General features: G+C 38.4%; 1 pseudogene; it reads left to right on the top strand.

Moving 5' to 3' along the window:
• Positions 1-11604: 11604 nt before the first annotated feature.
• On the top strand, positions 11605-13226 carry LOC101323209 (ATP synthase peripheral stalk subunit OSCP, mitochondrial-like; annotated as a pseudogene).
• Positions 13227-13864: the final 638 nt, after the last annotated feature.

The raw sequence follows: 13864 nt of genomic DNA, 5'->3' as shown, positions 1-13864 counted from the left end.
TCCACCAGAATAATAACAATTTCTCTCCCTACCTGTTGTTCACTCCTCCCCAGAAGTGACTTAATCCATTTGGTGCTCTAGAGAAAAGAAAACGAATGAGCCTATTCTCATTTCATCTTTTGAAGCCAGCCTGCCTGCAAGGAGGATGCAATTCTGATTTCCTCCCTTGTGCATGCTGTAAGGGGCAAGCTGGATTTGTCCAGCTTGCACTGATAGAATGAGGAAGTTTGTGTATTTAGAGAGTGACGGCAACCCCATTTGGCCAGACAGCTGGGCACATTTTCCAATTTAGATTCATTAGGCAATAAAGCTGACTTCTTTTTAACCTCCTTATCTCTGGTATGTGTCTTTCAATGAATTCCAACCTTTGGACAGAAGAAGCCAGATAGTTATCTTAAGCATCAAACATGAATAGTTTTCTGTTTAAATACTTTACTATTACTATTGTTACTATTACTTTGTTACTACTGTTTCCTGTTAACAGGTTTATTCATTGTTCAACAGAATGAAAACTTACCTAACTTACAGTGAGAGAAAGTTGATGCCCATGGGTTTCAGCAGTTTTATCATTACCCATATACAGCTAGACTTATAATCGTAGACTAGCCTACTGAAGATTCAGTGATTCCTCAGTCTAAGAAAGATATGTATAGCTGGGGTGCTGACCTACATACTGTAATAGATGTTTTAAACTAGTGGTCAGGAGAGAGGGGGAAGATGGCGGAAGAGTAAGACACGGAGATCACCTTCCTCCGGACAGATATATCGGAAATACATCTACACGTGGAACAACTCCTACAGGACACCTACTGAACGCTGGCAGAAGACCTCAGACCTCCCAAAAGGCATGAAACTCCCCACGTACCTGCGTAGGGCAAAAGAAAAAAGAATAAACAGAGACAAAAGGATAGGGACAGGACCTGCACCAGTAGGAGAGAGCTGTGAAGGAGAAAAGGTTTCCACACACTAGGAAGCCCCTTCGCGGGCGGAGACTGCGGGTGGCGGAGGGGGGAGCTTCGGTGCCGCGGAAGAGAGCATAGCCAGGGTTGCAGAGGGCAAGACGGGGAGATTCCCGTACAGAAGATTGGTGCCGACCCGCACTAACCATCCCAAGAGGCTTGTCTGCTCACCCGCCGAGGCGGGCAGGGGCTGGGAGCTGAGGCTCGGGCTTCGGTCGGATCCCAGGGAGAGGACTGGGGTTGGCTGCACGAACACAGCCTGCAAGGGGTTAGTGCACCACGGCTGGCCCGGAGGGAGTCCGGGGAAAAGTCTAGACCTGCCAAAGAGGCAAGCGACTTTTTCTTCTGTTTCCTGGTGCGTGAGGAGAGGGGATTAAGAGCACTGCTTAAAGGAGCTCTAGACACGGGCGCAAGCCGCGCCCAGAGACAGGCATGAGACACTAAGGCTGCTGCTGATGCCACCAAGAAGCCTGTGTGCGAGCACAGGTCACTATCCACAACCCCCTTCCAGGGAGCCTGTGCAGCCCGCCACTGCCAGGGTCCCGTGATCCACGGACAACTTCCCCAGAAGAACGCACGGCGCGCCTCAGGCTGGTGCAACGTCACGCCGGCCTCTAGAGCCGCAGGCCCGCCCCGCCTCCGTGCCCCTCCCTCACCCGGCCTGAGTGAGCCAGAGCCCCCGAAGCAGCGGCTCCTTTAAGCCCGTCCTGTCTGAGCGAAGAACAGACGCCCTCCCTCGACCTACACGCAGAGGCGGGGCCAAATCGAAAGCTGAGCCCCTGGAGCTATGAGAACAAAGAAGAGAAAGGGAAATCTCTCCCAGCAGCCTCAGAAGCAGCAGATTAAAGCTCCACAATCAACTTCATATACCCTGCATCTGTGGAATACATGAATAGACAACGAATCATCCTAAATTGAGGAGGTGGACTTCGAGAGCAAGATTTACTATTTTTTCCCCTTTTCCTCTTTTTGTGAATGTGTATGCTTCTGTGTGAGACTTTGTATAGCTTTGCTTTCACCATTTCTCCTAGGTTTCTAACCGTCCGTTTTTTTGTTTTGTTACTTACTTAAAAAAATTTTTTTTCTTAATAATTATTTTTTATTTCAATAACTTTATTTCATTTTATTCTCTTTCTTTCTTCCTTTCTACTTTTTCTCCCTTTTATTCAGAGCCGTGTGGATGAAAGGCTCTTGATGCTGCAGCCAGGAGTCAGTGCTGTACCTCTGAGGTGGGAGAGCTAACTTCAGGACACTGGTCCACAAGAGACCTCCCAGCTCCACATAATATCAAACGGCGAAAATCTCCCAGAGATCTCCATCTCAACACCAGCACCCAGCTTCACTGAATGACCAGCAAGCTACAGTGCTGGACACCCTATGCCAAACAACTAGGAAGAAAAGAACACAACCCCACCCATTAGCAGAGAGGCTGCCTAAAAGGATAATAAGTCCACAGAAACCCCAAAACATACCACCAGACCTGGACCTGCCCACCAGAAATACAAGATCCAGCCTCATCCACCAGAACACAGGCACTAGTCCCCTCCACCAGGAAGCCTACACAACCCACTGAACCAACCTTAGCCACTGGGGACAGACACCAAAAACAACCAGAACTACGAACCTGCATCCTGCAAAAAGGAGACCCCAAACACAGTAAGATAAGCAAAATGAGAAGACAGAAAAACACACAGCAGATGAAGGAGCAAGATAAAAACCCACCACACCTAACAAATGAAGAGAAAATAGGCAATCTACTTGAAAAATAATTCATAATAATGACAGTAAAGATGATCCCAAATCTGGGAAATAAAATAGAGAAAATGCAAGAAACATTTAACAAGGTCCTAGAAGAAATAAAGATGAAACAAGCAACGATGAACAACACAATAAATGAAATTAAAAATACTCTAAATGGGATCAATAGCAGAATAACTGAGGCAGAAGAACGGATAAGTGACCTGGAAGATAAAATACTGGAAATAACTACTGCAGAGCAGAATAAAGAAAAAAGAATGAAAAGAACTGAGGATGGTCTCAGAGACCTCTGGGACAACATTAAACGCACCAACATTTGAGTTATATGGGTCCCAGAAGAAGAAGAGAAAAAGAAAGGGACTGAGAAAATATTTGAAGAGATTATAGTTGAAAATTTCCCTAATATGGGAAAGGAAATAGTTAATCAAGTCCAGGACGCACAGAGAGTCCCATACAGGATAAATCCAAGGAGAAACACGCCAAGACACATATTAATCAAACTGTCAAAAATTAAATACAAAGAACACATATTAAAAGCAGCAAGGGAAAAACAACAAATAATACACAAGGGAATCCGCATAAGGTTAATAGCTGATCTTTCAGCAGAAACTCTGCAAGCCAAAAGGGACTGGCAGGACATATTTAAAGTCATGAAGGAGAAAAAACTACAACCACTATTATTCTACCCAGCAAGGATCTCATTCAGATTTGGTGGAGAAATTAAAACCTTTACAGACAAGCAAAAGCTGAGAGAGTTCAACACCACCAAACCAGCTTTACAACAAATGCTAAAGGAACTTCTCTAGGCAAGAAACACAAGAGAAGGAAAAGATCTACAATAACAAACCCAAAACAATTAAGAAAATGGGAATAGGAACATACATATTGATAATTACCTTAAATGTAAATGGATTACCTGCTCCCACCAAAAAACACAGACTGCCTGAATGGATACAAAAAAAAAAGACCCATATATATGCTGTCTACAAGAGACCCACTTCAGACCTAGAGACACATACAGACTGAAAGTAAGGGGATGGAAAAAGGTATTCCATGCAAATGGAAACCAAAAGAAAGCTGGAGTAGCAATTCTCATATCACACAAAATAGACTTTAAAACAAAGACTATTACAAGAGACAAAGAAGGACACTACATAATGATCAAGGGATTGATCCAAGAAGATATAACAATTGTAAATATTTATGCACCCAACATAGGAGCACCTCAATACAAAAGGCAAATACTAACAGCCATAAAAGGGGAAATCGACAGGAACACATTCAAAGTAGGGGACTTTAACACCCCACTTTCACCAATGGACAGATCATCCAAACTGAAAATAAATAAGGAAACACAAGCTTTAAATGATACATTAAACAAGATGGACTTAATTGATATTTATAGGACATTCCATCCAAAAACAACAGAATACACATTTTTCTCAAGTGCTCATGGAACATTCTCCAGGATAGATCATATCTTGGGTCACAAATCAAGCCTTGGTAAATTTAAGAAAATTGAAATTGTATCAAGTATCTTTTCTGACCACAACGCTATGATACTAGATATCAATTACAGGAAAAGATCTGTAAAAAATACAAACACATGGAGGCTAAACAATACACTACTTAATAACGAAGTGATCACTGTAGAAATCAAAGAGGAAATCAAAAAATACCTAGAAACAAATAACAATGGAGACACGACGACCCCAAACCTATGGGATTCAGCAAAAGCAGTTCTAAGAGGGAAGTTTATAGCAATACAGTCCTACCTTAAGAAACAGGAAACATCTCGAATAAACAACCTAACCTTGCACCTAAAGCAATTAGAGAAAGAAGAACAAAAAAACCTCAAAGTAGGCAGAAGGAAAGAAATCATAAAAATCAGATCAGAAATAAATGAAAAAGAAATGAAGGAAACAATAGCAAAGATCAATAAAACTAAAAGCTGCTTCCTTGAGAAGATAAACAAAATAGATAAACTATTAGCCAGACTCATCAATAAAAAAAGGGAGAAGACTCAAATCAATAGAATTAGAAATGAAAAAGGAGAAGTAACTGACACTGCAGAAATACAAACGATCATGAGAGATTACGACAAGCAACTCTATGCCAATAAAATAGATAACCTGGAAGAAATGGAAAAATTCTTAGAAATGCACAACCTGCCAAGACTGAATCAGGAAGAAATAGAAAATATGAACAGACCAATCACAAGCACTGAAATTGAAACTGTGATTAAAAATCTTCCAACAAACAAAAGCCCAGGACCAGATGGCTTCACAGGCGAATTCTATCAAACATTTAGAGAAGAGCTAACACCTATACTTCTCAAACTCTTCCAAAATATAGCAGAGGGATGAACACTCCCAAACTCATTCTACGAGGCCACCATCCCCAATACCAAAACCAGACAAGGATGTCACAAAGGAAGAAAACTACAGGCCAAGATCACTGATGAACATAGATGAAAAAATCCTCAACAAAATACTAGCAAACAGAATCCAGCAGCACATTAAAAGGATCATACACCATGATCAAGTGGGGTTTATTCCAGGAATGCAAAGATTCTTCAATATACGCAAATCAATCAACGTGATACACCATATTAACAAATTGAAGAAGAAAAACATATGGTCATCTCAATAGATGCAGAGAAAGCTTTCGACAAAATTCAACACCAATTTATGATAAAAACCCTCCAGAAAGTAGGCATAGAGGGAACTTTCCTCAACATAATAAAGGCCATATATGACAAACCCACAGCCAACATCGTACTCAATGGTGAAAAACTGAAAACATTTCCACTAAGAGCAGGAACAAGTCAAAGTTGCCCACTCTCACCACTCTTATTCAACATAGTTTTGGAAGTTTTAGCCACAGCAATCAGAGAAGAAAAGGAAATAAAAGGAATCCAAATCGGAAAAGAAGAAGTAAAGCTGTCACTGTTTGCAGATGACATGATACTATACATAGAGAATCCTAAAGTTGCTACCAGAAAACTACTAGACCTAATCAATGAATTTGGTAAAGTAGCAGGATACAAAATTAATGCACAGAAATATTTGGCATTCCTATACACTAATGATGAAAAATCTGAAAGTGAAATCAAGAAAATACTCCCATTTCCCATTGCAACAAAAAGAATAAAATATCTAGGAATAAACCTACCTAAGGAGACAAAAGACCTGTATGCAGAAAATTATAAGACACTGATGAAAGAAAGATGATACAAATAGATGGAGAGATATACCATGTTCTTGGATTGGAAGAATCAACAGTGTGAAAATGACTCTACTATCCAAAGCAATCTACAGATTCAATGCAATCCCTATCAAACTACCAATGGCATTTTTCTCAGAACTAGAACAAAAAATTTCACAATTTGCATGGAAACACAAAAGACTCTGAATAGCCAAAGCAATCTTGAGAACGAAAAACGGAGCTGGAGGAATCAGGCTCCCTGACTTCAGAGTATACTACAAAGCTACAGTAATCAAGACAGTATGGTACTGGCACAAAAACAGAAAGATAGATCAATGGAACAGGACAGAAAGCCCAGAGATAAACTCACGTACATATGGTCACCTTATCTTTGATAAAGGAGGCAGTAATGTACAATGGAGAAAGGACAGCCTCTTCAATAAGTGGTGCTGGGAAAACTGGACAGGTACATGTAAAAGTATGAGATTAGAACACTCCCTAACACCATACACAAATATAAGCTCAAAATGGATTAAAGACCTAAATGTAAGGCCAGAAACTATCAAACTCTTAGAGGAAAACATAGGCAGAACACTCTATGACATAAATCACAGCAAGATCCTTTTTGACCCACCTCCTAGAGTAACAGAAAGAAAAACAAAAATTAACAAATGGGACCTAATGAAACTTCAAAGCTTTTGCACAGCAAAGGAAAGCATAAACAAGACGAAAAGACAACCCTCAGAATGGGAGAAAATATTTGCAAATGAAGCAACTGACACAGGATTAATCTCCAAAATTTACAAGCAGCTCTTGCAGCTCAATAACAAAAAAACACACAACCCAATCCAAAAATGGGCAGAAGGCCTAAATAGACATTTCTCTAAAGAAGATATACAGACTGCCAACAAACACAGAAAAGAATGCTCAACATCATTAATCATTAGAGAAATGCAAATCAAAACTACAATGAGATATCATCTCACACCAGTCAGAATGGCCATCATCAAAAAATCTAGAAACAATAAATGCTGGAGAGGGTGTGGAGAAAAGGGAACACTCTTGCACTGCTGGTGCGAATGTGAATTGGTTCAGCCACGATGGAGAACAGTATGGAGGTTCTTTAAAAAACTACAAATAGAACTACCATATGACCCAACAATCCCACTACTGGGCATATACCCTGAGACAACCATAATTCAAAAAGAGTCATGGACCAAAATGTTCATTGCAGCTCTACTTACAATATCCAGGAGATGGAAACAACCTAAGTGTCCATCATGGGATGAATGGATAAAGAAGATGTGGCACATATATACAATGGAATATTACTCAGCCATAAAAAGAAATGAAATTAAGTTATTTGTAGTGAGGTGGATGGACCTAGAGTCTGTCATACAGAGTGAAGTAAGTCAGAACGAGAAAGTCAAATACCGTATGCTAACACATATATATGGAATCTAAGAAAAAAAAGGTCATGAAGCACCTAGGGGTAAGATGGGAATAAAGACACAGACCTACTAGAGAATGGACTTGAGGATATGGGGTGGGGGAAGGGTAAGCTGTGACAAAGTGAGAGAGTGGCATGGACATATATACACTACCAAACGTAAAATAGATAGCTAGTGGGAAGCAGCTGCATAGCACAGGGAGATCAGCTGTGTGTTTTGTGACCACCTAGAGGGGTGGGATAGGGAGGGTGGGAGGGAGACGCAAGAGGGAGGAGGTATGGGAACATACGTATATGTATAACTGATTCACTTTGTTATAAAGCAGAAACTAACACACCATTGTAAAGCAATTATACTCTAATAAAGATGTAAAAAAAAAAAAAAGCTAAATAAAAAACCCTTACCACAAAATATACCAAACTACACCTCTTTCATTAAGTGAATTACTAGTGTTTCTATACCTGGAATGTTACATATGTTTTATTTACTAGATGTTTACATTTTGGGAAGGAAAACAGTATTGTTTGTTAAAAAAAATTAAATATTTGTAATTTGTTGTTCCCGACTAAAATTTTTATACCATAACAAAATTTGTTCTTTTCTCATGAATTTATAATTTCTAAATGAAGACAAGAAAGTATAAAATTGGGGGAAGAATGGGCTGTATTAATCAAATGATATCTTGATGTTTCTAAATAAGATTATTTTATTTTTAACACTAAACATGGGAGCTGTTTCTTAGCAAACTTGTTTGAAAGGACTAATGCTGTACTGTGTATTAGACTGCCCCATCCTGTATATGACGCAGATTTGATCTTTGTCTTCTTAAGTTCCTCTACTTTATAATGGTGGTTTTACTTTAAAAAAATACTATATTATTTCATGTCTTTAAAACAATGTTTAAATGTGATCTACAGAATATTACAAATGATTTTTTTAAAAAGTGCTGTGAAAATATTACAACCTAAATGAACTAAAAAAAAAAATTTAAAGAAAAACTAGTGGTCAGTATCTCATCCTGTATCTCTCATAAACAAAATACATAGGTTCAATAACTGAGAGTTGAAAGATAAAGTTATCTCCTTTCACTATTATACCTAACAAGCACCTTCAAAATGTATACCTTCTGGGCTTCCCTGGTGGCACAGTGGTTGAGAGTCCGCCTGCCTATGCAGGGGACGCGGGTTCGTGCCCCAGTCCGGGAAGATCCCACATGCCGCGGAGCGGCTGGGCCCGTGAGCCATGGCGGCTGAGCCATGGCCGCTGGGCCTGCGCGTCCGGAGCCTGTGCTCCGCAATGGGAGAGACCACAACAGTGAGAGGCCCGCGTACTGCAAAAAAAAATAAATTATAAATAATTAAATAAAAAAATAAAAATACATAATCAGAGAACTTGAGGTTTCACCTTGGAGAGGTAGAGAACTGGAAAAAAAGCACTGTGCTACCCTTAGAAAAAAAAAGCTGGACACATTGTAAATTAACAATTTTTCTTGAACCCATCAGAAAACTGAGGTCATAGTGTGAACAACTAACAGAAAATCTGAAGAGACAGGCATAAGCACAAACAGGACCTGCGCATTTGCTTATTTGGGCCAAATGCTCACAAATGCCATACAAGCTAATAAGAAGAATCAGCCAGTAATTTTTAACTAATCAGATAGGCTAAGTATAGGCTAGAATAAGACTGTGATGACCCTGGGAGCCAGACTTAGGGGCTGTTGTGCCTTCCTGTAAGCTTTCTCTCCAGGAATCCCACAAGATGCTCATAGGATAAATCAAGATGAATCCTGAAAAAGCTTCCCCCATGATACTGGCTAGATACTGGGAAGAACAGCCACCACTGAAACCCTGCCCAGACCCATGTCCTCTATATCTCCTAAGGAATACAAGTCTAATCTGCAGAGGGAAGGGCAACAAAATTGTTGCCTGAGGCAACTGGTGGAAACCCACTGAAGCTGGAGAAGAATAAAAAGGAAAAAAAGTTCTACCGCTGGGAGAACTAGCCCCAATATTACATCTGAAAAAGGGGCAGGAACACTTCTGAATGAAAATGATATAGTCAGAGACTTGGATCTATATGAAGACACGTAGAGTGTTGAAAGTAAATGAGGATAACAAAAATGTCTTTGTTTTTAATTGCTGTAAAAGATAATTAACTATATAAAGCAAAAAAGCTGTAACAATATATTGTGTTTACAGCATATAAGGCAATAACTGGGAATACACTGTTATAAGATTAATATACAGATGTTAAGTGGTATAATATTGTTTGAAGGTTGACTCAGATTATTTTAAAATATTACTGTAAATTCCAGAGCAACCACTAAAAACGTTCTTAAATGACATCTAAATATTAAGTCAACAGAGGAGATAAAATGGAATCATAAAAAAATGTACAATTAAACCCAGAGAAGTCAGCAAAAAATAATGGAACAGAAAACATCTAGCCTTAAGATTAAAGATTTTAATCCAACCACATTAATAATCATTTTAAATGTGAATTGCCTAACATACCAGTAAAAAATATATATATATATATATATATATTGGATTGGATAAAAAAACAAAACCTAACCATACACTAACCACAATAAATTCACTTTATATATAAAGATACAGATAGGTTTAAAACGAAAGGATACATATCATGAAAACACTAAAAGAAAGCTGGAGGAGATATATTAACTTCATAAAAAATAAACTACACAACAAGGAATATTATATTATCAGACCAAACAGTGATGTGACATAAAGTGATCAGTCATCCAGGATGACATAATAATCCTATATGTGTATACATCTACACTTTAAAATATGTGAGGTAAAAACTAAAAACAGATAGGAATGAAAAGATAGACATGTTCACAATTATAGCTGGAGATATCAAGATGCCTCTCTTAGTCACTGATAGAACAAGTAGGAGGAAAATCAGTAGAAATATAGATGACCTGGACAACACTAAAAGTCAACTCGACTTAGCTGGTATTTATAAAACACTCTACCCAACAACAGCAGAATATAGATTCTTCCCAAGTTCAAACAGAACATTCCCAAAACAGACCATACTCAACCCTAAGACAAACCTTAGCAAGTATAAAATAGAAATCATACAAAGATAGTATGTCTTAAACCATAACAGAATTAAACAAGATATCTGAAAAAAATCCTGAAATATCTGGAAATTAAACAACACACTTCTAAGTAAGCCAAGAGTCAAAGAGGAAGTCCCAAGGGAAATTTTAGAATATTTTAAACTAAATGAAAATGAAAATGTATCAAAATTTGTGGGATGCAGCTACAGCAGTGCTTCGAGGGAAATTTATAGAATTAAACATTCATATTAGAAAAGAAGACCTGAGATCAGTAAACTATGCTTGAATAAAGAAATTAGAGAGCAAGAATAACAAATCCAAAGCAAGAAGAAGGAAGGGCATAATAAAGATGAGAGCAGAGATAAATAAAATTTAAACAGAAAAATAACAGGAAAAAATCAATAAAGCCAAAATCTGCTTCTTTGAAAACATCAATAAAATTGATCAACCTCTAGTCTGGCTGAAGAAGACACAAGTTACCAATATTAGGAATAAAAGAGGGGATATCACTACTTATCTCACAGACATTAGGATAATAATAAAAAATTATATGGCCATGTATTTGGCACAATTACACAAAACTTAGATGTAATATGCTAATCCCTTAAAAGGTGCAAAATACCAAAACTCACCTAAGAAATAGATAACATAAATATTTCTATATTGATTAAAGAAATTGAATTTGTAAGTTAAAACCTTCTCCCTGCCCTGAAAAAAAAGAAAACTCCTGCCCCAGATGGTTTTACTGAAAAAATTCTGAAAAATTTACTGTAAAATACAACATTCAAAGAAGAAATAATACTAATTCTACCTAATCTTTGTCAGAAAGTAGAATACTGAATACTTCCCAACTGATTCTATGAGGCCAAATTATCCTAATGTTAAAACCAATGACATTACAAGAAAGAAACACTTATAGCCCAATATTCCTCGTGAACACAGATGCAAAAATCCTCAACAAAATAGTAGCTAATTGAACACAGCAATATATTGAAAGGATAATACATAACACACAAGTGAAGTTCACCCCAGAAATTCAAGGATGGTTCAACATTTGAAAATCAATCACTGTAATTCACTGTATTAACAAACTAAATTTTAAAAGAAAGACCTCTGACCTACAGCCACCCAGAAGAAGATGGCCACCCCAGCAGTGTCTGGGCTCTCCCTGCAGGTGTGATGCTTCAGCACATCTGTGGTCAGGCCATTTGCCAAGCTTGTGATGAGGCCACCTGTTCAGATATATGGTATGTTTTTGGTTTTTTTTATATGTACGAGAATATTTACTGCAACGTTAGGTATTTGTACTTGCAAAAACACTGGACACAACTTACAGCTGTTAAAAAAAACAATGGCAATTTGCCCACATACTACCACAAAGGCAACTGCAGAGCAATATATATAACTTCACTGCTGCAAAACAAACTAAATAGTTTGTATGTCTGCATATCTATAGAAAAATACTGGAAGAATACCCACCAAACTACATATTCATAGCGACTGTCTCAAGTAAGGAGATTAAGGAAGGAATAAGACAGACCTTTCCCTTTTTTTTTTTTTTTAACTGCTATTTTGTTTTTTGTATTGCTTGCGATTTTTACCATTAGCCTATAGTGCTTTTGCAATTTAAAAAGCAGGGAGCAGGGGAGAATGAGGAAATCAATGTTGGCAAGAACTCTGCAGCCCCTCGCTTAACAATTAGTAAATGCTACCATGGCAGGGACAAGATACTTCCTGAAGACCATGAGAGGAATGAGACAACGCCCCTCTTCATCACTTTCCCCCAGCCTAACATCCACTCACGGCTGTGCTTTGGTCACGATCCAGCCCCACCCTTCCAAGGTCAGCTCACAGGGCATGTCCTGCTGGATGCCTCCCCCAATACCTCCAGGCAGAGTCAAGGAATCTCCCCTTCGGACTCCTTGTCCATACTTCAGCAGACACTTATCACACTGCCACAATTATTTGCCCACAAATCTGTCCTCCCAGCTTGCTCTTTGTGTCTCCAAGAGCAGCGACTGTTCTCACCATCTTGCACTCCCTGGCAGTCAGCACAGTGACGGCGCTTGTGAGATGTACAAAGGACCCCAGGGCACCGTGGAGGCTGTGGTACAGGAGGGAGAGCCCTTGGCTCACCCTCACCTGCTGTTGTGATGTCGGGAAAGCTAACGAATTTATCTGCCTCTCGGGTTTTTCATTAGTAAAGTTTGAAAAACATGAGATCTGACTGCACGAGGTACGCAAAAGCGTTTTCTGATATGCTCTTTATTCTACTGCATTTAAACAGGATAAACTGAAGCAAGTAGAAAAGGAATAGTACAAATCTTGAAGGAACCCAAAACGGCTGCTTCTATTATGAATCCCTATGCAAAGCGTTCCATTAAAGTGAAAAGCTTAAATGACATGACAACAAAAGAGAGGTTTTCTCCCCTCATGTCCAACCTGCTCAATTTGCTTGCTGAAAATGGTCACTTGAACAATATCGCTGGAGTTATTTCTGCCTTTTCTACAATGAGTGTCCACCATAGAGAAGCACCTTGCAGAGTTACCACTGCAACTTCTTTAGATGAAGCCACTCTTACTGAATTAAAAAACGGTCCTGAAGAGCTTCCTAAGTAAAGGCCAAGTATTGAACTTGGAAGTTAAGACTGATCCATCAATCATGGGTGAAATGATTGTCCATACTGGAGAGAAATATGTTGAATGTCTGCAAATCCCAAGATTCAGAAGCTGAGCAGAGCAATGTGGGAGAGTTTCTAAAAGTTGATTTTCTGTCAGTGAAAATTCTTAAACTTGGAGCAACAATAAAATGCTTCCTGAACAGAAAAAAAAGAAAAAGATCTCAAAAGATACAAAAAAGCATTCAAGAAAATTCAACATCCATTAACAATAAAAAAAAAATCTTCATCAAATTAGGAACAGAAGAGAATTTCCTAAGCTTAATAAAGGACATCTGTGAAAAACCTATAGCTAACAGCATAGTTAATGGTGAGAGAATGAATTCTTTCCCTTTAAAATCCAGAACAAAGCAATGTTTCACTGCTATGATATATAATACCATACTGGAAGTTCTAACCAGTGTTTTAAGAAAAAGTAGCCTTCACATAAATATGCCAAATTGTTTTTTGACAAAGGTGCAAAAGAAACTCAATAGAAAAAAAATAGTTTTCTCAAATGGTGTTGGAATAACTGGATGTCCATAGGCATAAAAAAAAAAAAAGAAGCTCAACATAATCCTACTACCTTATACAAAACATTAACTCCAAGTGGAAAAATATATCATATACCTAACTTAAAATTATAAAACTGTCTAGAAGTAAACATAGGGGAAATGTGTGACCTTGGAGTTTGGCAATGAGTTTTTAGAGACAGTATCAACAGCATGATCCATAAAAGAA

This window comes from Tursiops truncatus, chromosome 5 (assembly GCF_011762595.2).
Source record: "Tursiops truncatus isolate mTurTru1 chromosome 5, mTurTru1.mat.Y, whole genome shotgun sequence".
NCBI classification, from domain to species: Eukaryota; Metazoa; Chordata; class Mammalia; order Artiodactyla; family Delphinidae; genus Tursiops; species Tursiops truncatus.
This window is presented reverse-complemented; position numbering and strand designations above follow the sequence as displayed.